The sequence below is a fragment of the Rhipicephalus sanguineus genome, chromosome 8 (genome assembly GCF_013339695.2).
Source record: "Rhipicephalus sanguineus isolate Rsan-2018 chromosome 8, BIME_Rsan_1.4, whole genome shotgun sequence".
In the NCBI taxonomy this organism is placed as follows: Eukaryota; Metazoa; Arthropoda; class Arachnida; order Ixodida; family Ixodidae; genus Rhipicephalus; species Rhipicephalus sanguineus.
The window spans coordinates 49254583-49277307 of record NC_051183.1 but is presented as its reverse complement, the minus strand read 5'-3'; the positions used below and the strand labels follow the sequence as shown (position 1 = coordinate 49277307).

At 48.2% G+C, this 22725-nt stretch overlaps 1 protein-coding gene across 1 annotated transcript in view; it reads right to left on the bottom strand.

The window, feature by feature from the left end:
- The window catches only part of LOC119401852 (rab-like protein 2A), a 54076-nt gene extending 39985 nt beyond the window's left edge, over positions 1-14091 (bottom strand). The window contains exon 1 of the mRNA XM_037668846.2: positions 13980-14091. The gene's annotated coding sequence lies outside the window, so the exon portion shown is untranslated. The remainder of the gene's footprint in view (positions 1-13979) is intronic.
- Positions 14092-22725: the final 8634 nt, after the last annotated feature.

The following is a 22725-nucleotide window of genomic DNA, read 5'->3' as shown; positions in this document are numbered from 1 at the left end:
AGGGGCATTGTCGTCAGGCAAGGGAGAGCGCGAGAGGGCGTCGGCGTCAGCATGCTGGCGTCCGTTGCGGTACAGCACTCGGATGTCGTAGTCTTGCAGGCGAAGTGCCCAGCGGGCGAGACGGCCTGAGGGATCCTTCAGTGACGACAGCCAGCATAGTGCATGATGGTCGGTGACGACATCAAATGGGTGGCCATACAAATAAGGTCGAAACTTTGTAAGGGCCCAGATGATCGCCAGGCACTCTTTTTCCGTGACCGTGTAATTGGTCTCGGCTCTGGTAAGCGTACGGCTTGCGTATGCCACGACATATTCGGGGAACCCTGGTTTGCGCTGCGCAAGGACAGCGCCGAGGCCTACACCGCTGGCATCCGTGTGTACCTCCGTTGGGGCCGTAGGATCGTAGTGGCGTAGTATGGGAGGAGACGTCAACAAACGACGGAGCTTTGCGAACGCGTCGTCACACTCGGACGACCACGACTTTAGGGGTCCGTTACCTCCAAGGAGCTTCGTCAGCGGTGATATGATGGTGGCAAAGTTTCGTATGAAGCGTCGAAAGTACGAACACAGTCCTACGAAACTGCGCAGTTCTTTGACGGACGTAGGTTTGGGAAATTCGGCCACGGCCCGAAGCTTGGTCGGATCGGGATGGATTCCGTCCTTGGACACGACGTAGCCGAGGATTGTCAGCTGCCGTGCTGCAAATCGGCACTTCTTCAGATTCAGTTGGAGGCCGGCGTTGCGCAAACGCGTCAAAACATGCCGCAGACGTTGGAGATGCGTGGAGAAGTCCGGAGCGAAAACCATGACGTCGTCAAGGTAACACAAGCACGTGTGCCATTTCAAGTTGCGCAGAACGGTGTCCATCATGCGCTCGAAGGTCGCGGGCGCATTACACAGACCAAACGGCATGACGTTGAACTCGTGCAAGCCGTCGGGCGTGACAAAGGCTGTCTTCGGTCGAGCGTCATCCGCCATGGGCACTTGCCAGTACCCCGAGCGCAGATCAAGAGATGAAAAGAATTCGGCTCCTTGCAGGCTGTCAATCGCGTCGTCGATTGCGGCAGCGGATAAACATCCTTGCGAGTGATCTTGTTGAGCCGTCGGTAGTCCACACAGAACCGCACGGAACCGTCCTTCTTCGCAACGAGAACAACGGGAGACGCCCATGGGCTGTCCGAGGGCCGAGGTTGTTGTGAAGGCCCAGCACCTCCACCAAATTATAAAGAGGTTTATTAGCGGCGACGATATTCGACGACACAGCGACAGTCAAGGCGGGGCCGACTCTCAGCGCGAGCTGCGTTCTCTTCGAGCCGAAGAGGGCGACCCACTAGAAGGTGTTCGAGAGGACGACCCATTATCAAGTTCGAACGCTTCGCTACAATATATATATATATATATATATATATATATATATATATATATATATATATATATATATATATATATATATATATATATATATATAAGTAAAAAAAGATAATTCAGAAAAATGCTTTCGAAGCGCGAAATCGAACCAGGGACCCCTCGCTCTGCATCCCATGGCACTAACCACTACGCCACAAAGCGCAGACCCTTCAGGTAGCTAACGGCGAACGTTATATACACACCCTTTACCGCTGGCAGGACTAAGAGAGGGCAGGCGCTTTTAAGTGTTTCTTTATTACCACCGAGATGGCGCGAGGAGCGCAACAGGCGCATTTAAAAGTCGTCGGCCAGCTCGCTCGCTTCTTCTAATATTTGCGCAGGGAGAACCTTGCCCTTCCGCTGTCTGGTCGCGCGGTAGTTGCTGCCGGATTGCAGATGTTTTTGCAGCGTAGCAACGCGTCCGTGATGGGCCCCTTTTCTTGCTATCGCATTCATTGCTTCGCCCTTGCGGCGAAACTGTGACTTTTTTTGGCTGTATTATTTAAAAGTGCTATTATCAAGTCTTTCTTTCTTGCCACGCGGATAAATGAAAAATCAGATATAAAAACTGCCAATAATTAAGTGTTTGTTGTGTTTATGACTCATCGTTACCTTTCTCATGTAGGTGAAAGGGAGCCGGGCGTAAATGAAATGACTTCGCTGCAACCGATATCTAAGAATATCGGCAATATCTCGCGGCAAATAAAGAACGTTGTTTTATCTAACGTTCACTGTCTCTTTTATTACCTACGCGTTTGTACTTCGGCATATATATTCATTAATATTCTGGAGATACAGGTGCTATCAACAGCCACAGCAGTTCGTTACTCAAATCTCCTTTACAGTATGGAGGAATCAAGTTTATTTACATATATGGTGCGGTCCTCAGAGTGGCTCCACGTGGGCAGCGACCCTTTCGGCCCTGGCAGCCATAGCGAGCTGCGTTTCCTTAATGGAAGTTTTAATAAGCTCCTCCCACGCTGACCGCGAGCGAGCTGGAAGGAGCGTTCTGGGGGAAGGAATGCCTTCACAGACCCACAATATGTGATTTTGTGTGGCCAATTCTTGCGCGCTGCAATTTGGGCAGATTGGGTCAACCGATCCGCATGTAATTAGCGCCAGCCGATGATGACTAGAAAATGAGTCAGTGCGAATGCGGCGGAGGATCGTGGCCTGCGCTCTCGTGAGGGTTTCATCGGGCGGAGGGTAGACTCGCCGTTCACCTGAATAGATATTCTTTATATCATTAAAGGAAGTCGGTGTGTCACCAGGGTAGACCGGGTCCGAAAGACGCGCCTCCCGCTCTGTTAGACCTCGGGATACAGGGTGCGCCTCCTCGTTCCCAGGGTTCCCCGAGTGTGCAGGGACCCATACTAATTCAATAATTTTTAGAACAATTGAATTCTAAAAATAGTTTTTTTGAGCATCCTCGCTGCTCTCATATTTATGATTCCTTTCGAGATATTCATGATGGCTCTCTTCGAGTCACTTAAAATCGTTCGAGCGGAATCGCTCGTCGTAGCCAAAGCTATAGCGGTCTCTTCAGATTCTACAGTGTGACCCGCATTTTCCCACCTATCGCTAAGCATGTCGACAAAGAGGCTCTCCGCGTTAGGCCTCCACAATACGTACTGCCGAACTGAAGGCGAGAATTCTGAATCTCAGAAAGGAATCATCTAAGTCAGTCACAGTCGGGTAGAGATATTCGGGTCAGTATAGGAATCGTGCCGTACCACACACTTCTATGAAGGACTAGTCCACATACCGAAAGATATCCGCAGCATGATCTCTGTCGCAGCACACCAACATGAATTCGATGTCTTCAGCCTTGTAGGTCTCTGGCGACTACCTCAACGAAACAACGTTTAACGGTATTGGAAGGCCTTTGCAACCTCGTCCCGTTGCCCATGGTCGTGATACCGGAAAAATGAAAACGTAGAGTTCAGGAAAGATTAGCTCAACATCCGTGCATTCCGCAGACACAGGCTGCACGGCGAGGTATAAGACAATCTGAACGCAGAGTTCAACAGAAGTGCCCAAGTCACAGATGTGGAAGTCAAGAGTCGAGCCATCCACAGGCATGGGCTGCACTGGTAGATATTTTACATCAGCCGTTTGGTTTCCACTCAGAGAAAGCGGAGTGGCTGTGAAATCAGCCAACGACTGAGCTTGAAATCATGGACGAAGCTCTGATGGTACTGAGAACACATTATTATTGATAGTGGTTATGGACTCCTCTGTCTTCTGGATTAGTAGCGCACCAATAACCTGAACAGCCGACGCGTTCAAGTCCCCAAGGAAAGATGAGCTTAGGGGCCATGTTACCGGCTGCTGTGCCTGGAATATGATGTCAGCCTCTTGTAACAGTGGTCTCCTGTTGGATACCGATGGAGAGTCACAGTAAAGCCTGAGCCTAGCGTTCAGGGGATCTCCGCCTACTGGGTGCCTGCTGCAGCAACCTTAGCAAATGCCGAGATCAACAGAGGCGCTACTTAAACCTCGAAGCTGGAGATGGCCAAAGATTTGCGGCCCCGTTTTGAAGGAAGAAACCGAAAACACACATTTGCTGGTTGGTTGGCTGGTTACTGTCTCAGTTGCTTGACGCAACGCACGCCGAGGAATCGAAGGGTATTGTTTTTGTTTTGTCGCCTAGGGAAACTGGCTCCATGCCTTGGACCGGTTGTTATATTGTGCCTTCATCTTTCTCGTCCTCTCATCCACCGGGTTCACGCTAGCGCCCGAGCGCCACTCTGTCCCACATACAAATAGACAAAAGAAAAGCGAAGAACAGTTTTATAAAAGACCTAAATGGGTGGACAATGAAAGTTGACGATGTATAGAGCTAAACGGAGAACGAATGAGCATCTGCTTGCCACGCAAACGGTCCGGCTTCAATCCTCAATGGGACCAAATATTTTTATTGTTTATTTTATTTGCATCTTTCTCGATTTTTCGGTCGCGGACGATTTTTCGCTCACAACCGACGACGCCGCTGACACCGGACTTTCTGCGACACGAGCTCTCTAACGCTATCGCGTTAAAACTGGGGAGGGGTGAAGCACGTAGGCAAGGGTGTTTCAGCTCCACTGACGTGAAACCTGAGGAGGGGCGAAGCATGCAGTGTGCGCCGGTGTTTCCTACAGCAAAATTGCTGCTAATGGGCAATGAGAGACAGAAGAAGAAGAAGAAGAAGAAGGGCCTGACCTAGGCAACAGGCTTTGGGCTTATTGCGCAGAATGAGCAATCGCAAATTTGGTGTACGTAGGGACACAATGATAATGGTATATAAGATGTATATGCGTCCAATATTAGAATTTGGATGTGTGTTGTTCTCGGGTGGACCAGCTTACAAAATTAAGCCGTTGATTATATTGGAGCGGGAAGCTCTGCGCTTGTGTATGGGGCTCCCTAGGTTTGCAGCAGTTACTGTTATGTATCAGGAAGCGCGTCTGCCTTCATTGCTCTGTCGATTCCGTGTTTTAACAGTACAGACATTTCTAAAATTTCATAGCTTGCCGGTAAGAAGAGCGGAATATGTTTTTATCAGTGACCCAGATTCCTTCTTTCTCGCTCATTGGCCACGATATCACACACCACAGATAATCTTCGTACAAAAGAAACTGGAAATTATAAATGTCAACATCAGAGAGATAATTGTAACCAATAGCTCAAATCAGGTTCTTATGATAGATTACGAAGAGATTTTTCCTCCAAAATCAAAATTTCAATCCCAAAAATTCTTAGAGAACAGGTTAGAGGATTTTCTGATACATGCACAAACACGAAACGTAATAGCCACTGATGCTTCCGTGAACGAAGAACGGGCAGGCGTAGGAATTGTCTCCCAGTCGCTGGGCTGGTCATTCGCTGTGAGGTTACCCGATTTTACTCCGGTTTTCGAAGCTGAACTCATGGCCGTCATCATGGCACTGCGAAAACACCCGACAGACGAGATCAGGGCGATAATAATAACTGATTCGCTCTCCGTATGCACAGCACTTACAGCTTCACATAACTCTCGTGCCCTCAAGACATTTCGATCTTTAGTTCCGTCTCAGCTGAAGCACCTCCTGTTGGATACCGATGGAGAGTCACAGTAAAGCCTGAGCCTAGCGTTCAGGGGATCTCCGCCTACTGGGTGCCTACTGGGTCAGCTGAAGTGTGGGTCTGAGGTCACTGTGGCTTAAATTTAAATGAAATGGCTTATGCTTTAGCGCGCGCATCGCTAGATCTCCCAATAATCCAGGTTCTTCCAGTGGTAGAATATTTCACCGCAATCAGATACAGAAAATCGGCAATTCACACTGATAGGATGGAAACTATAACAACGTGGACGGAATACAAACATCTCAACTTCCCATGGAAGTCTCATTGGAGCCAATCTAGACAATCTGAAGTTACGATCACCAGATTGCGATGCCGCGTCCCCCCCATTAAATCTATACTTACACAGAGCTGGTCTGACGATATCGCCCCTATGTCAATTCTGCGGAGAATGAGAAAATATTGCACATTTCTTTTTGTCATGCCGCAGATATTCAATTATTAGATCACGACTGCTCATTACTCCGCTGTTAAAAATAGGCTTAAACTTAACTGAAGAAATTATACTAAGCTTCGGAGCCTCAGGGTTGGGATACTGCCATAGGGATGCCTTCAATGCCGTGTGTAATTTCATGCAAAACACTAAACGTGTACCTTTTTAATCTTCCTTCAAAAACGCTCTTAATTAAAATGCGGTTCAATATATCTAATCTCACCAAATTGTTCTGATAAGGTTAATACGGCTGTCTGAAATACGAGCGTAATAGCATAATTTTTGAAGTATTAATTTGATGTCTTATTTATTGTTACCATTTCTACTCCTAATTCTTTTTAACCATTTTACATTCTTCGAATAAGATTTTAAGCTTCAACTACATATTCTTGGCCCATCCCCCAGAGTGGGTACGTGCCACAGAAAAGTAGGCAAAACAAACAAACAAGGTGATGCGCCGCATTGTTTTGAGAGAGATTTCCTTGATGAGGCATTAGCGGTGCCAAGCCTGAAACCGGGAATGTAGGGAAGGATGTTTCAGCTCCCCTAACTCGTCGGAAAACTGCTTCGGAGAAAGAGAGAACAAAACCTTTTTAATGAAAACCAATGGTTTCCTCGATTGTGGGAGGCGACGACGGTTAGTCGGCCAGGAGCCCCTGCTCCTTGGCGGCTGCCTCTGCCCGCCCCGTGATCCAGACCTGCACGGCAGGGTCGGAGCTGAGCAGTGTGGCCTCCCACTGCTGCGTAGTGGTAATTTGCAAGCCCTGTGGGCCACAATGCACAGGTTTACTGGGACAGCCCCAAAGCATGTGAAAAAGGTCGGCCCGGGGGGCCCGGCACAGCTTGCACTCAGGTGTAAATATAGTAGGAGAAATATATGAGTAGAGAATTGGCGTCGGAAACGAGCCCGTCTGGAGTTGCCTCCATAGAAGCTCCTGTCGTTTGGTTAGTGATTCGTTCCCTGGGGGATACTGAAGTCTGGCCAATCGATAATACTGCGTAATTTCGTGATACGTCACCATACGGTCGCGTGTCGACCACCCAATTTCCTCTATCTCATTCCCCGTTCCGACCTGGGTTGGGCCATGGGCTCGGGAGGCGAAAGCTCGAGCCTGTCGGTGGGCGGCCTCATTACCAGGGAGTGAGGAGTGGGCTGGGGCCCATATAATTTGGACAGTGCGATGTTTAGTATTCTGGTTCAAAATTTTGTTAGCTATTGCGGAAATTCGCCCTTTGGTATAATTGCGAATAGCGGACTTCGAATCACTGATTATGTATGTTGCGGCAGTGTTGGCTATGGCCAAGGTGATGGCCGCCTCCTCTGCCTCCTCTGGATTAGTCGTTTTGATTGAACCTCCCGATATGACTTGCCCCGCATAGTTCACCACGGCGACCGAAAAACCCTGGTGTCCATTGAGCTCGGCCGCGTCAACATATCCCGTTTTCGTATTTGTCTCAAAGCGGCTGTGCAGGGCCTTGGCCCGTTCGATCCGCCTTTCAGTGTGATAGGTGGGGTTCATATTCCGAGGTATGGGGAGAATTTTGAGATGTGATCTCTGATCGGAGGATATATTGATTTTAGGAGATAAAGCAGGTGTGAAACGGATGCCAGCTTCTGCGAGAGTATAGCGACCGGCTGGGGTTCGCGATAACCTCTCCTACTGCGCGGTGCGGTGGGCCTCCCCATCTCCTCTAACGTATTGTTGAGGCCCAGGGCGAAAAACTTCTCCGTAGAAGTGCGTATCGGTAGGCCAAGTGCTACCTTGTACACCTTCCGTAAGAGTGTGTCCACCTTGGACTTGTCAGCTGTCGTTAAGCGCAGATACGGCAAACTGTATGTAATTCTGCTCAGCACAAAGGCCTGAACGAGCCGGAGAGTGTTGGACTCCTTCAAACCCGCGTGCTTGTTAGTGATTCTAGTTATTAGCCTGAGCGTTTGTAGTGTTGCATTTTGCAATCTACTCAGCGTCTTAGTATTGCGCCCTGTGTTTTGGATAAAAAGTCCGAGGATCCTGATTGTTGGGACTTCCAGTATTGGTTGCTCTCCCGCGAAGATTGTGATCTTGGGTGGGGGGCTGCTTGAACCCCGTCTCCCGCGCTGCTCCCGAACAACGAGTAATTCGGATTTCTGCGGCGAGCATTCGAGCCCTCGAGGTCGGACATAGGCTTCAATTGTTCGTACCGCCTGCTGTAAGGTTTCTTCGATGTGTGCGTCGTTTCCTCGGGTGACCCAAAGGGTGACGTCATCAGCATAGATGCTATGTTTGAGATCTGGGATCTTGGACAATAGAGGTGGCAATCCTCTCATTGCCAAATTGAAAAGAAAAGGGGATAAAACTGATCCCTGAGGAGTACCTCGACTGCCTAAAAGAAGCGTTTTCGAGCTGAGATCACCAATGCTGAGCTCCGCTGTCCTATTGTTTAAAAAATCCCGGACATAAGAGTAAATGCGCGGGCCCACGCCTAGTTGATGTAGTGATTGAAGAATAGCAGAATGGGCGATATTGTCGAAGGCTTTTGTCAAGTCCAGTCCCAATATTGCCTTAGTGCCCGCCGCAGAGATACTATCTAGCACGTCGTGCTGAATGCGCAGCATGGCGTCCTGAGTCGACAGTCCCGGGCGGAAACCGATCATTGTGGGAGGAAGCAGGTTGTTATCCTCCACATAGCTGTTAAGTCGATTAAGTACGACATGTTCCATTAATTTACCTAGACAGGAGGTAAGCGAGATGGGGCGGAGGTTTTCTAAACGTAGGGGTTTGCCTGGTTTGGGTACAAAAATAACCCTCGCATGTTTCCATTGTTGTGGAAGCGCACCCTTCTCCCAGCATGAGTTCATGTATTCCGTGATAGCCTTAATGGAAGTGTCATCTAAATTGCGAAGAGATTTGTTGGTGACTTTATCTGCTCCTGGAGCGGATTTTACCTTCAACTGAAGCGTAGCTGCCCTTACTTCCGCTTCTAGGATGGGAACATCCACGGTGGGTGCATCGGGACCAGTGTAGTCTGGATGAGCTTGAGGTGGGTGGGAAGCTATGTATGTTTTCTGGAGGGTTTGGAGCAACTCATCATGACTGCCCTGAAACTGGTGAACTAAGCAAAGGAGCCTTTCTCGTTGGGCCGATTTACATGTGGCCGGTTAAAGAAGATAGCGTAGGACCTGCCAGGTACGAGCGACGCTAAGCTGTCCTTCCATACTATCGCAAATTTGATTCCACTTCTGGGAAGTCAGCTTGTCGGCATATGCAGCGATTTGTGCGTCCAACTGTGCGATCCTAAGTCTAAGTTTCTTATTGAGTCGCTGATTGCGCCATCTGTTCTGAATACTGCTGCGAGCCTGCCATAAATGGAGGAGATGGGAGTCCACCTCCTCAATTCCGGCGGATTCGGGAACCTCCTCCGTGACAGCTGAGACATCTCCATTCAGTGTCGCAGTCCATTCCTCTAGATTTTCTATACAAGTAGGTGCGGTTTGTTCTCTGTATGCGCGGAATTTGTCCCAGTCCGTCAGAAAAGATTTTCTACCTGTGGGTTTAGCAGGGCCTGCTTGTATATGTGATTGGATTATGCAATGGTCACTACCTAGGGTTTCGTTTAAGTTTTTCCATTTCCATTGTGGAATGTTTCGAACAAAGGCAAGGTCGGGGGCAGTGTCCCTCGCTGTACTTGTGCCAATACGAGTGGGATAGCTGTGAGCTGTAGTTAAAGTAAGGCGGTGCTGTTGCGCCTGATTCCATAGGTCTTTGCCTTTGGGTGTAGATGTTCGGTATCCCCAGCATATGTGGGCAGCATTAAAGTCACCCACAATTATAAAGCTGTTGTGCTGCACTAATTGCAGTGCCTTGGCAAACAGTGTGCCAAAGCGATGAGCTCAACATTTTGGGGGGCTGTATAAATTTAATATGAAAAGACTGTGCCCTCCTCGTTTTCGTTGGATGAGTTCTAAGAAAACATGTGCTATGCCCATGTCCTCATCAAAGTGGTGCTGCAGAACTGGGAGGTTGCGGCGTACTAATATGGATATAATAGGGCTATACATTACGTTTGCAGGGCTATAAGATTTGTAGCCGGCTAGCTTCGCTTGTCCCATTACTTCTTGCAGGGCAATTATATCGGGTGCATCCCTGGTGTCAACGAATTGCTGGAGGGTCCCCCGTTTACGGCGGAACCCTCGACAATTCCATTGCCAAATCGTATAGTTATTGCGTTCCATCATGAGCGGGGGGTCCGTATAGCTGCGCTGGGCAAGGGAGCGCAGATTGGGACGGTGCCTGTGTAGGGCGAGGTATTGAGGTAGTCGACCGCCGGTCGTATGGTTTACTAGGCTTGGTAGCTTTAAAAGACTGTGCCGAGTCACCCTGACGTGTAACTTCGGCGATTTGCACAGTCATGCTATCAAGCCGCGCGTTCGTCATATTGATTAATGTTTGTACAGTATCCACTAGTTGCGCTAAGCTTGTTTGAAAACTGTCAAATTTGGTTTCCAAATTAGTGACTCTCGTTTCGAACTGAGTCGTGCGGTCCACTTTCGTAGCCTTACGCTTAGGCGGAGGCGAGTTATCATCCAGGTTATTATCTTCTTTGGCCGCTGAGGGCTCATTAGGATTAGCTAAGACCTGGGTGGTCGGCTGGTCAGACCGCTGTAATTGTTTAAGCTGCGCTATTTATTTCTCTTGTCTTGAAATTATTTCACTTAACTGCGCTATTTGCGCCTCCAGGGCTTGCAATTTCTTATCATCGACAGCAGCCTGCAAGGGAGGCCCACTAGGCCAGCGCACCTGATTATTCCTGGGTCGGGATTGGGCCTCGGCTTGGTCGGCAGCGGCGGGAAGGAGAGGGAGCGGCTCCTGCTCCGAGCAGCCTCCGGCTCTTGTCGCTTTCGTTCCTTGGAAAGGCTAGGTCTCTGGGGGTGTCCTCCTTGGTGTGGGGTTGGCTCTTGAGAGGACTGTGACACTCGTTGTTCGAGCCGTCGCCTCCGGATAATAGGTGGCGTCGCGAAATGTTTCCTACAGTCTTTCGAACGCGCCATGTGCGGGCCTCCACACACCACGCACTTCGGTTCACACTCGTGTTCCTGCAGAGGATTGTCCTGACCACATTTCTGGCACCGTTTAACAGCAGGTGTTGGGCAGATGTCCTGGCGATGCCCTATGGCACGACATATGCTGCAGACTTCAATTTTCTTCTTATACAGTAAGCAGCGCATAAGAGTGCCCCTGTACTTCACGTAGTGAGGAACCATTGGTCCCTCGAAAACGATGATGACAGAGTTAGTGGTACCCAGACGCCGAGCTTGCAGGACCCTGGGTGTATTGTTCCGCAAGCTGGCCATGATATCCGCTTGCGTGTCATATCCGGGGATGCCATGTAGAATCCCTTTCGCAGAATCATCCGGAGCAGTGACGTAGGGGCTCACCTTGTAGGATTTGCCATAGAGCAGAATCTCTGACAAGTTGCTGTAGGCCTTTGCTCGTCCTTCGTCCGGCGTAGAAATCAGCACCAAGTTCTGCGCACGATTTACCTGCACCACATCTGTGATGGTCGTGGTTGTCTGGGAAACGTAGAGTTTTCCTGATGCAGTCAGCGATTTCAGCTTCACTACAGACGCTGAGGTTCAGTCCGTCGCGGGGCCGAACGACGATTTTGTAGTCATTGGCAGGCATCTGCGGCGGAGGTGCACGCCGACGCGGCCTGCGCGGCTCACCTGGTTTAGACGCTCCGCTCTTTTCAACGATGGATTTTTGCGACGCCGTTTGCGACGCATCGGTTTGTTTAGATGTTGCGCTAGCGTCCATGAAAGCTCCGGCGGCAGCCTTCTTGGTAGTTCTTCCACGCCCAAGGGCCTTGTGGGCTTCCATCCAACCGGGTTGGTCAAGTTCTTCGGGGGATACGTCGGTCCCATCCACTACCACCTCCATGTCTGCAGGATGGTGGGCGATGTTGGCGACGCCGGCGACGCCGGCGCTAGGCCTAGCGCGGCCACCGGTGAGCCAGACTTCAAAGGTAGTGCGTTACAAAATATGGGTGGACTTGCCGAAAGAACGGGTTCAGAGGGTGCTGGACGACTTCCCATGCTGATGGTGAAGGTTTGTTTCCCGACACTTTGCAACTGCCGGTCGCTGGAGATCGAAAAACGTAGAGCTCATGCGAAGCGCGTCCGCTTGGCGTGGCTCCCTAGCGGCCTCCCCTAGGGTGCCTTGATGCGCGTTTTGTTGCGCGTTTTGTCCAGGGTGAGGACATCTGCGGCGTCTACTGCGGCGCGGCTGCCATATTTTAGCCCACGGCTTCTTACCGGCGTCTCACCCCTCTACGGCAGCTGCGCTGAGAGGCACGAGACGCGGGGCAAAAAATGGCATCGTGGCGGCATCAGCCCCTTCAAAGAATGGCAACACCCTAAGGGGGGCGCACACATCGAGGCACACTAGCCTCCCCTGCTTCGGAATGCAGCTTACTCTAAGGTGCTTCTTCTTCTTCTGTCTCTTACTGGCCATTTGCAGTGATTTTGCCGCGTCTTCGTGTTACACACTGCTACATGCTGCGAAGTATGCTTTACAGGAGAAAAGCTGGCATTTGAAACCAATTTTGAGACAAAATTTAGCAAATGTTTGTTAATTAATGCAATTAAATCCTGATACGTCATCAGCTATTTGATGGGAAAACTGTTGCCTTCATCACTTTTAGTGGGTCGATGGCCAGTAGTGGGATTTATCTAATGTTTCTGGCACATACCCGTTTATGATGGACCGCGCCAGCGACATGATACGCGGACAAGCCGATACCATAAGGTGCTTCGCCCCTAAAGCTCCGCGCAGCCATGACGTCGCCGCGCGTTGCCTAGCAACCGGTTGCATAGCTGTGCGTATGCTTCGCTAGCCCATACAATGATCCGCCACCGGCGTGCCTGCCTGGACAGTGCGCGCAACCACCTGACGTCACGGTCAACTGCGCATGGGCGTCTTCACATTATATAATGCTGGTGCGTGGAGGCGGTGCGCAGCGACAGACGCAGACATGGGGAGACCGAAGAAAGGTCGCACTGCCCATGAGGAAGCTGCTTACCGGGAATCGTGGCGCGCTGCCAAGCGAGACTGCTCGACTCGACTCGTTTAAAGTAGTCCACGACATAGTACAGCCGAATCGGCGAGAGGTGACTGTGCTGGACTCGACTACAACTTGGCATGAATAAGCCTTACTTCGTATAACTTAGCGTCATATTGTACAACTTGGGATTACTTCGTATGACCAGGACCAGCAAGCTACGTACGTTGTTTTAGTGACGTCGATCTGATTCGCTGGGCTCAACATATGATTTGTACTTTAAACAAGGTGGGCAACCGCAGAGATCGCTTCACTTCGACATTAATATAAATTTATTACTGATATTATTATTATTCTTTTTCAAAATATCTAAGCACGCTCAAACATTTTCAAAGATACCGAAAAGGCACGCCTCTAAGCACCATTATTGCACTCAGTCCTTGTCCCATGTATGTCGTACTCTTGAAGTGACGAAGTGCCTGAATATCTTATTGCAAATCAGTTCTGCGGAATCCCACAAGGTGGCGGAAGGGTTAAGAAAGGGAAAGGGCTTCGTGCTACAAACGCTTGGTTGTCTATTTTGCCTGAATATCTGTACAGAGAACTTCTCAAAAATGGTCCATGCAATAAATTTGATAACGTGCTGCCAACTGCGCGAGCAGAAAATGTCCTTTTTTTTTTTTTTTTTTTTTTTTTCTGGGGTTTAACGTCCCAAAACCACGATTTGATTATGAGAGACGCCGTAGTGGAGGGCTCCGGAAATTTTGACCACCTGGGGTTCTTTAACGTGCACCTAAATCTAAGTACACGGGCCTCAGACATTTTCGCCTCCATCGAAAATGCAGCCGCCGCGGCCGGGATTCGATCCCGCGACCTTCGGGTCAGCAGTCGAGCGCCATAACCACTAGACCACCGTGGCGGGGCAGCAGAAAATGTCCTAATTATTGCACATAAACGATGGCCTATAAATTACTATAAATACATTCGTAAAACATACGACGAATACTTCCTTAAGCGAGTGGGAGTACGATTTTCGAAAGAACGAGGATGAGCACACAAGTGCACTTGTATAGTGCCGCCCAAATCTTTAACTACCGTGCGTGAGCGCCGACTTTTTTTGTGCGTGAGCGCCGTACGACGGAGCAAAGTTGCAAACAGGGCGAGAGTAAGCGCATGCCCACGAAGCACGCTCAGCTGGGCCCATCGTCTGCTCGCCTGTTCCTTCGTGAGAACGTCACCCTGCATTAATGGCTCATTCACACTGGGGAATCCGCCCGCCACAGCGACCGGAATTCGCGCGCCGCCGAAATTCCACATTGTTCACGCCACTTAGCAACCGCACCGCCGGAACTAGGGCGTCTAGTTGTCATCGTCCCTTCGCGCGAAGGAACGCTGACATCGACGCGCTCGGCGTTGTGTACGCGTTTCGTTACGGCGAAGCGCATAAACCGGAGCAGGGTCGTCGAACTGCTGGGCCTGCTGCAAAGCAACTTTCTGGCGATGTCTGACGAGGATAAACATGCATTCGCCGAACAAAAGAAACGACGCAAGCAGTTGTGGTTGGTTCGTCCTGATTTGCAAGACGCGAGAAGCTTGGTCGAGCCGAGGTAATGCTACCCGTTTTGCGAGATCGTGATGATGTATTGCAAAGATGCTAATCGCGACAACACTTGGTAGTTATCGAGCGAGCTACATTTACGAAAGACTTCGCTGTTGCTGCGGGCTTCGACGACTCCGATATCACAAGCGCGCCGCCATTTTTCGAATGTTCGACTCGCGTTCCGATTGGTTCGCGGTGAGGGAATCCGGCGGCAGCTGCCGCAAAAATCGGTCCGGGACCGATCGGCGCGGAAAGGGCTTTTCCGGCGGATCTCGCTGCCGCCGAAGCGGATTCCGCGCGCTCTCGCCGCCGAATGTCTCAGTGTGAACGCGCCATATCTCAGTTCAGACGAACAGGCAGCGCGTCTTGCTCGTATCTTATATTCCAAAGATCAACAAGCAACCGAGAAAATTAAATCCGCAGATACGTCACACTGCCCCATGCATAACATAAGCTGAAAAATGTGGGCATGCGCTTACTCTCGCCCTGTTTGCAACTTGGCTCCGTCGTACGGCGCTCACGCACAAAAAAGTCGGCACTGCGCACGATAGTTAAAGATTTGGGCGGCTGTACATGATGACTGACGGAAGAGAACGAACTATATAGAGCCGTCTTCACTATTAAATATGTTCATTGATAGGACAGACGTTTAAAAGTAAAGTCAGTCACGTCACCCAAAATATACTTCCGAAAATGTACTTGTCTGTCCTTCGATATTCAGACAGTAATTTTTACCTGTTTTTCAATACGAAACAAGTGACGTTCAACTAGAATGACGTCTCTGAGGTTAATAGCTTTATTAGTGTCAAAAACTAAGTTCATTGTCTTAATAAGATATGTCAAATGTCTTTTTCATTCGGTCGCTTCATTAATAAAAGTCTGTCTGTTTCATACGACAACACTGTATAGTAACTAGAAAAGTCATATTTAAACGCTGTCCAGACGCTAGCTTATAATATCTTAAATCGGGGATCTGAAACTCACCTCAGCTAGCGGGCCGCTGTCCCGAAGCTGTCTCCCGCAATGCCCGTGACAATGAAGCTCGGAGAGAAAGGGTGGTGGGAGGTGAAGGCGTTTGAACAAAATATCAGCTAACGTTGCCATTTGACAGAAGGCCTTTCCCATATCACACAAATGGACCATTTGAGAAGGGGATTTACGTTAGAACTTGAGAAACATATCGGTACTGATCCCCAGAATGACTGATATTTAGACCCCGATTCTTGAATTCAGAGTTTGTGTTACGCGTTTATATTTCGGCACACTGTAAGCGCATTGGGTGGCTCACGAAAACAGAAAATGTTTGATACTGGTCGCCCGTCCGTAGATCATGGACCTACATATTAAAACGCTATATATATATATATATATATATATATATATATCAGGAGCGTTTTGTTCAGAGTTACCGCAAGTATTGCAGTAATCGCTGAGCATTTATGCCACGTAAGTGAATGGGTTTTACGGGCAAGCGAAATGAAGGGCACCCAAAGAAACAGTTATTATGTTGCAACTGTACTTGTGTCTTCAGAGAGACGCTCTCACAAGTTCAAAGAGGTTTGCACACGTTATCGATGATGTTTTTTGCTTCACGGCACAGCAGGGACGTAGCCAGCAATTTCTTCCTGAGAAGGGGGGTGGGGAGAGTCAATCACCTTTTATGTATGTTCGTTCGTGCGCTTGTGTCTGTGCCTGTATACGTACAGATGCAAAATTTAAAAAAAATCGCAGAGACTTTAGCACCCCCTCCCCCCTGGGTGTATGGCCAGGTAGTGTGGCCACGCAACTTCGCCTAGGCGATGATGAAGCGATGTAATGATTACTGTAAAATTGTGATGGTGTGGCGGTTTAATGTAGTAAGAGTCACTGCCAATCAAGGAACACCAAGGCCTTACGAGATTGGAATTACACATTTAGCCATGTATGTACAGGAAAGAAAGGAATGAAGGAACAGAGGAAAGGCAGCGATGTTAAACAATCTAGCAAAACTGGTATGCGACCCTATACAGGGGGAAGTAATGGGGGAGTTTGGCAGTTTGAGTTAAAGGGAAAGAGAAAGAGGGAGACGGGCAGCACGCTGACACAAAATTATAAGTTCTACTAAGCGATGCGCGATACTTGCCTACATAGTTATAGCTTGTGGCAACTTTCATTCGCGGCAACAACTACCATATTAATAATGTAAGGTAACTAATGAAAATCAGGTATGCGCGTATTGTGGTGACTGTCGTATGCTTCTTTTTCGAAACACACTTTAGTTCCAACTGTGCGCGTTTAAATATTGGACCAGACGAAAGAAATCTTGGCTGTTACAATGGAATTCGATGAACCTGTAATGTTACGAAGGACAGGCCGTAGACGTGGGCCTCTAGTTTAGCCTGTAGATTTTCGGTCGGTATCTACCATAGTGAGGACGGCAGGACGAGAGATAATAAAAATACGACACGTGGCCTTTTTAGTTTTTCGCTTGTGCCACGCATGAAATACCGGTGACGGATATTCAGGATTCAGTAGCATTCACAATTTTCGTCGTTCGGCTAAATAGTCAGAAGTGCCACTGAAGGTTTGAATCCTATACCCTAGGCGGTTACCAGTGACATTTGCTAGTATTTTTCAGTCTTCATATTGAGTACGTCAAGACAGCACGTGCCTCACACTAATGCACAGCCTCATCAAGCCAGAAGTCAATTAAGCCAAGAAAGGCATAGGGGACTTTATTTAGACATTTTAACTATAGTGCACTAACTGTCAGAGGAACTGAAAGAAACTCAAGCGGACGAAAGAATGAGTTGCTCTCGGAAGGCAGTGAACCTCTAACCTTTTGATAACACGTCCGGTTCTCTACCAATGGATATATGACCGTGGTCGTTTCCCCGTCCCCTTTAGTGGATATTTCTGTGCGTATACTCCCCGTAACTGTTAGCAAATGCCATTCGTGGCCTTGATCATGAATGTGGAACAGACTTCTTGTGCCAGCTGGTAAAATAAGAGTGTTCATCTCTTTTCTTGATGGCTTCTAGTAAAGAGAACGGGCCTCTTCTCAGTACATACCATTCCGACACGTAATTCAGCATAAGTTCGCTCGTCCTAGCGTAATACTACCAGCATATATGATTAATGAGAAATACTGGAAGTTGTAAAGGAGTACGTCTACTTAGGACGGGTAGTAACCGCGGAGCCGAATCCTGAGAGTGAAATAACTAGAAGAATAAGGACGGGATGGGGCTCATTCGGCAAGCATTATCAAATCATGAATGGTAGTCTACCACTATTCCTCAAGAGGAAGGTATATAACAGCTACTTACCTACGGCGCAGAAACCTGGAGACTTACAAAGAGGGTTCAACTTAAATTGAGGACGATGCAGCGAGCGATGGAAAGGAAAACGATAGGTGTAACCTTAAAAGACAGGAAGAGAGCAGAGTGAGTCAGGGAACAAACGGGGGTTAAGGATGTTATAGTTGAAATCAAGAAGAAGAAATGGATATGGGCCGGGCACGTAGCACGTCGGCAGGATAACCGGTGGTCATTAAGGGTAACTGACTGGATTCCAAGAGATGACAAACGCGTGAGGGGGAGACAGAAAATTAGGTGGGTAGATGAGATCAAGAAGTTTGTAGGTACAACGTGGCAGCAGAAAGCACAGGACCGGGTTGATTGGCGGAACGTGGGAGAGGCCTTTGCCCTGCAGTGGGCGTAGACAGGCTGATGATGATGAACAGACAATAATGTCAAGAAAAGTTTAGGGGATGGTATTTGTAATAATTGCGATATGAATGTACATTCATTGGCATTATTGTCTGTTAGTTCTCATTAACATTGTGTCTAACAAAGAAAAACGAGCCCTCAAGATGTTCGTCATTTAGGACGAAAATGTTCGTCATGTAAGGAAATGCTCGCCAAGTAAACAATTTAAATAAACCACGTTAAGTTTCCCATCAGTCTTTTCATGCTGCCTCTGCATCTTCCTCACGAGTTTCCGGTGCGTGCAAAGAACCGTCGCAACAGTACTCACAACTGTTCGGACTGGAGCGAAGTCGCACTTTACGTGCTTGTTTGGATAAGAAAACTAGACAGCGAACTTTCCTAATGGGTGCTTAGTGTTAGCAGCAGTACTCGGTGGAGTGAGACAGGTGCCTAGTAGTGGATATGCATAATAATGCGTAAAGCATTGCAAGGTTCATTACGTGTGAAAAAGCGCGAAATGAACTGTCGTGTTTTGTTGGCTCATAATGGCTGCACCCAATAAAGTAAAAAGAAAATCAGTAATGAATAATAAAGGCAAGTATAGCACGTCACTTGAAAATCTAAAAAAAATTCACAAAATGAATGTTAAAACTTCGGAATCCCATATCAGTTCAACCTGCTACCTCTAGCACGAAAATGAAATGCAGTACTCATCACGCCATAAACACATTTTATTAACGCGAGAGTGTTAAAGAGCCCGTCTCGCAGAAATACGGTGTCGGCGTCGGCTGCGTTGTCCATGAGCAAGAAATCTCAGTGGAAGCAAAGGTTAAAAATCAGGGTTTAAGCTGGCATCGAATCCTGGCATTATGCGCGGCAGTCGAATTTTATATGACAGAGCCACAACAGTGCGTGAAACTGCTTCGAATAAACACCCCATGCAGACGTCATGTAAGACGAAATGTTTCGTTACCATATATAATATTGCGTGCTTGAAGTGTAGAATCGCACCAGGAGTCTTACCATGTGAGTGGCAGAATGAGTGGGTGCTCAAAGGCCCATCCATTCTCAAAGGCCCATCCATTACTAAGCGCTCAGACATAATCATTGAATATCATGAACTACAGTTTTAACAAAACGTGCAACTGCGGAGGTGCGCGTTTTGCCGTACAAACGTGTAGTGGGTGCTTCGAAAAATGGTGAATTGTAGAGTACTGGGCACTTCGCTACCTTAAGTGCTTCAGACACCTTAAGTGCGTTAACAACAGCATGTGCGACACGTAAAGACGTCCGTTCATGTGCGGCACCATTCTGGTGTCCACCGCGAAGCCGAGCATTTTAAGCTATTGAGAAGGCGATGCGAACGGGGCCTCCTCACGCTGTCACGCTCCAATCTGAACTTGTCAAAATGTATGACTGGGCTAGTTGGTGATTCATTGTGCTTGCTTGCTTTAAATGCGAGCGCTTAACGTAGACAAGGACGTAAAGGAATAGCACACGGACTGTCCGTGTGTTATTTCTTTACGTCCTTGTCTACGTTAAGCGCTCGCTTTTCAAGCAATCCACTCTTAAATGCGAAGCTTAAGCGTCCTCCAAGTTTTAACACGAACGTGTTTTATGCCGGGGTCTACTAAGACTTCACTGACCTTATTTCTGTCCCGAATATGACGTCGGTAAAATGCACAAAAACGCATGACGAAGAAAGACTAGGAGAAAAAAGTTCGTTGACACGTGGGTTTGACACGGGAGTCAAACCCACGACCACACCGCGACAATAGGCGCCCTGAGCCGAACATCGCGGTGTCGAACCCCGGCCACGGCGGCTGCATTTTCGATGGAGGCGAACATGTTTGAGGCCCACTTACTTAGATTTATGCGCACGTTAGGAAACGCCAGGTGGTCTTAATTTCCACAGCCCTTCACTATGGCGTCCCTCATAATCATATCGGCGTTTTGCGACGATAAACCCCAGATATTACTATATCAATAGGCGCCGAGCACTCTACCACTGAGCTACTAACGCACATGCACGTAGTTTTACAAACGCGCCTTATATCTTTCACACCATCCTCTCAGAGTGTTCTTCGTTGGCGGGGGCGGTGTAACCGTCTGGGAGCGGTGTAGTGAAGTACTGCATCATGACAATAAAGAGCGCCGACGGGGAGCCTTTCGGTAGTTTCAGTAAGCGTAGGCTTTTGGTGCGATAGCGCAGGAAACTGTACGATTGGCGCAATGCGGCATATGCGGTGATTCGGTTAAGTGTCGACGCAGTGACGTGCTTTGCCTTTCGCGTCGTGTTCGCTTGCGACGCCTCGCGCCAGAGCAGTGTATCTTCCACATGCCCCAGCGGTGTTTCTCCGCCGCCTACTGTTTTGAGTGCGACAGCACCAAATAATAAAACAGCTGCAATAAGCGCCACGGTAAGACAACGACGTCGACAAGCGAAAGTTGCGCAAGTGAATGTTTGGTGCAGTGAGAGACGCCAGCGGGAAGCGCAACGCTTTCCCTCGTTCACGGCTCAAGGTAAGAATTCTGCCTCTCGCGTTCCTGAAGCGCCGTATGGTGCTGTACGCATGAGCACATGTGTAGGTTACTCTATTAATGGGAAGTGCACAGCTTGACGTTTCTCTCCTCAAATGACGACGCTTTGAAGAAATGCATATCGAATTTCGGCGTTTATTATGTGTTCGCTGATGCCATCTGTGCGCGGGATTCACCACATGCTGTGTTCAGGTGTATTTGAGTACTTCAGCTAGTATAAAAGCTTAATCATGGTCACATACGTTATTCGTCGGGATGGAGAAGTGCCTGGGCGCATCCACGTCAAATGGTGCTATAGCTGCCAAACACCAGTAGGCATTGTACAAACTGTCGTATATCAATGCACAATAAACAAACTACTTCCATGAAGACACGTTTCACTTTCATGTTAGATCGATTCCTATGGTGGAGGGATCAATCATGTTTTTTCTTAATTGCGATATCCAACAAAGCATATACCTACAAATGCAAAATAAATGTCACCTGGCAGCATGTATGAGGATCATTGCACGTTCATGGGAAGTTTGAACCAGGGTGTCGGAACGAAATGTTTTTCGTTTCGGTTTTAGTTTCGTTCCACCGCAAAAAGTTCCGTTCCGTTTCTGTTCCGAAACGAAAAAAAAATGTTCCGTAACGGTTCGTAACGGTTTTTAATGCAAAAATTCGAAGTTAAGGTAATCATAAAGAACATTGGATTTGCGACGTAGTTACTTGCCCTCCTCTTAGGAAAGTGGGACAAGGGTAAAACACGCTCTTCAGAGGAGCGGAAGTAACTGTACCGCGAATTCCTACCAACGAGCACAAACCAGTTTTATTTTCAAAGTCATAGTATTTATTTTCTCAAAAGACAAATACGAATTTTTTTTAGTAGGCTCAATGATTTGTGTCAAGCGAGTGAGCACGATCTCAGAAGCAGCACGTCATTGAGTGTACTCTCTGATGTGCGAGACCGCTGTTCTGATAAAAAGATCGCCAGGCCTGCGCGGAACACGCAGCACAGTCACAGCGAAAGCTGGAAGAGCGGACTTTGTAGAGCTCGTTGGAGAGTCTCTTGGGGTAATAATGCAAGTACACATGCAAGGTGCCTACTACGCCATAAGTCATCCCAATTTTTCTGAAGTAGAGAAGTTCCCACTATGCCATTTTTCGTCATTCCTCGGAGTCTCGTGGTACACGCTACACTTCTGTAAGGCATTATGTGCACTTTGTGCTGTGGCTGACGACGATGAAGAATTATGGCTGAGCACTTTGCAGTGGGTGGGAAGCGGTGTTGCGGAATGGGCGCCTTCATTCCATTTCAATTCCATTGCGGGGAATTAGAACTTACAGCAATTTCATTCCTTTCAATTCCTCGGAATGAAAAAAACTTAGCCCATTCGCACTCTGGGAATGGCCGGGCAGTTCAATTTCAATCCTGTAATTCCTCAACGTAGGAAAAGCATCTTGATAGTTTTATCGAGTTAAGAATGAACGCCCCATAAAGCTGATGCCATCAGATGCATTAAGAACTGCAAAAGTACGCAAAACACGTTAACAAGGTCGAGGGATAGTAGCTTGGTGACATATCTCGTGCAGCACAACCCCCCTACTAATTCCCATAGGGGCAGTTCTCCCGCTACCTATAGTATTTGCATAGTCAGCATGTTTGAACAAATGGTGGTGTTTTAATAGTGTTTATGCTTAAATGTGTTAATGCTAAAATGACGACATAGCGTATTTTTATGCTGACAAAAGTAGTATTCAAGAAGACTAAGTGGTATTGCCACGCGTCTGGAGCGGTCGTGAATACGAAGAAAACTAAGACGTGGTTAATGGGGAAGAAAACCCTCTAGAGCTGCTGGTATTAGTTGGAACAGTGCACCGCTCGGGCACCTTGTGCCTTTGTACGGAATGCGGAACACTGGACCGCACTGCTA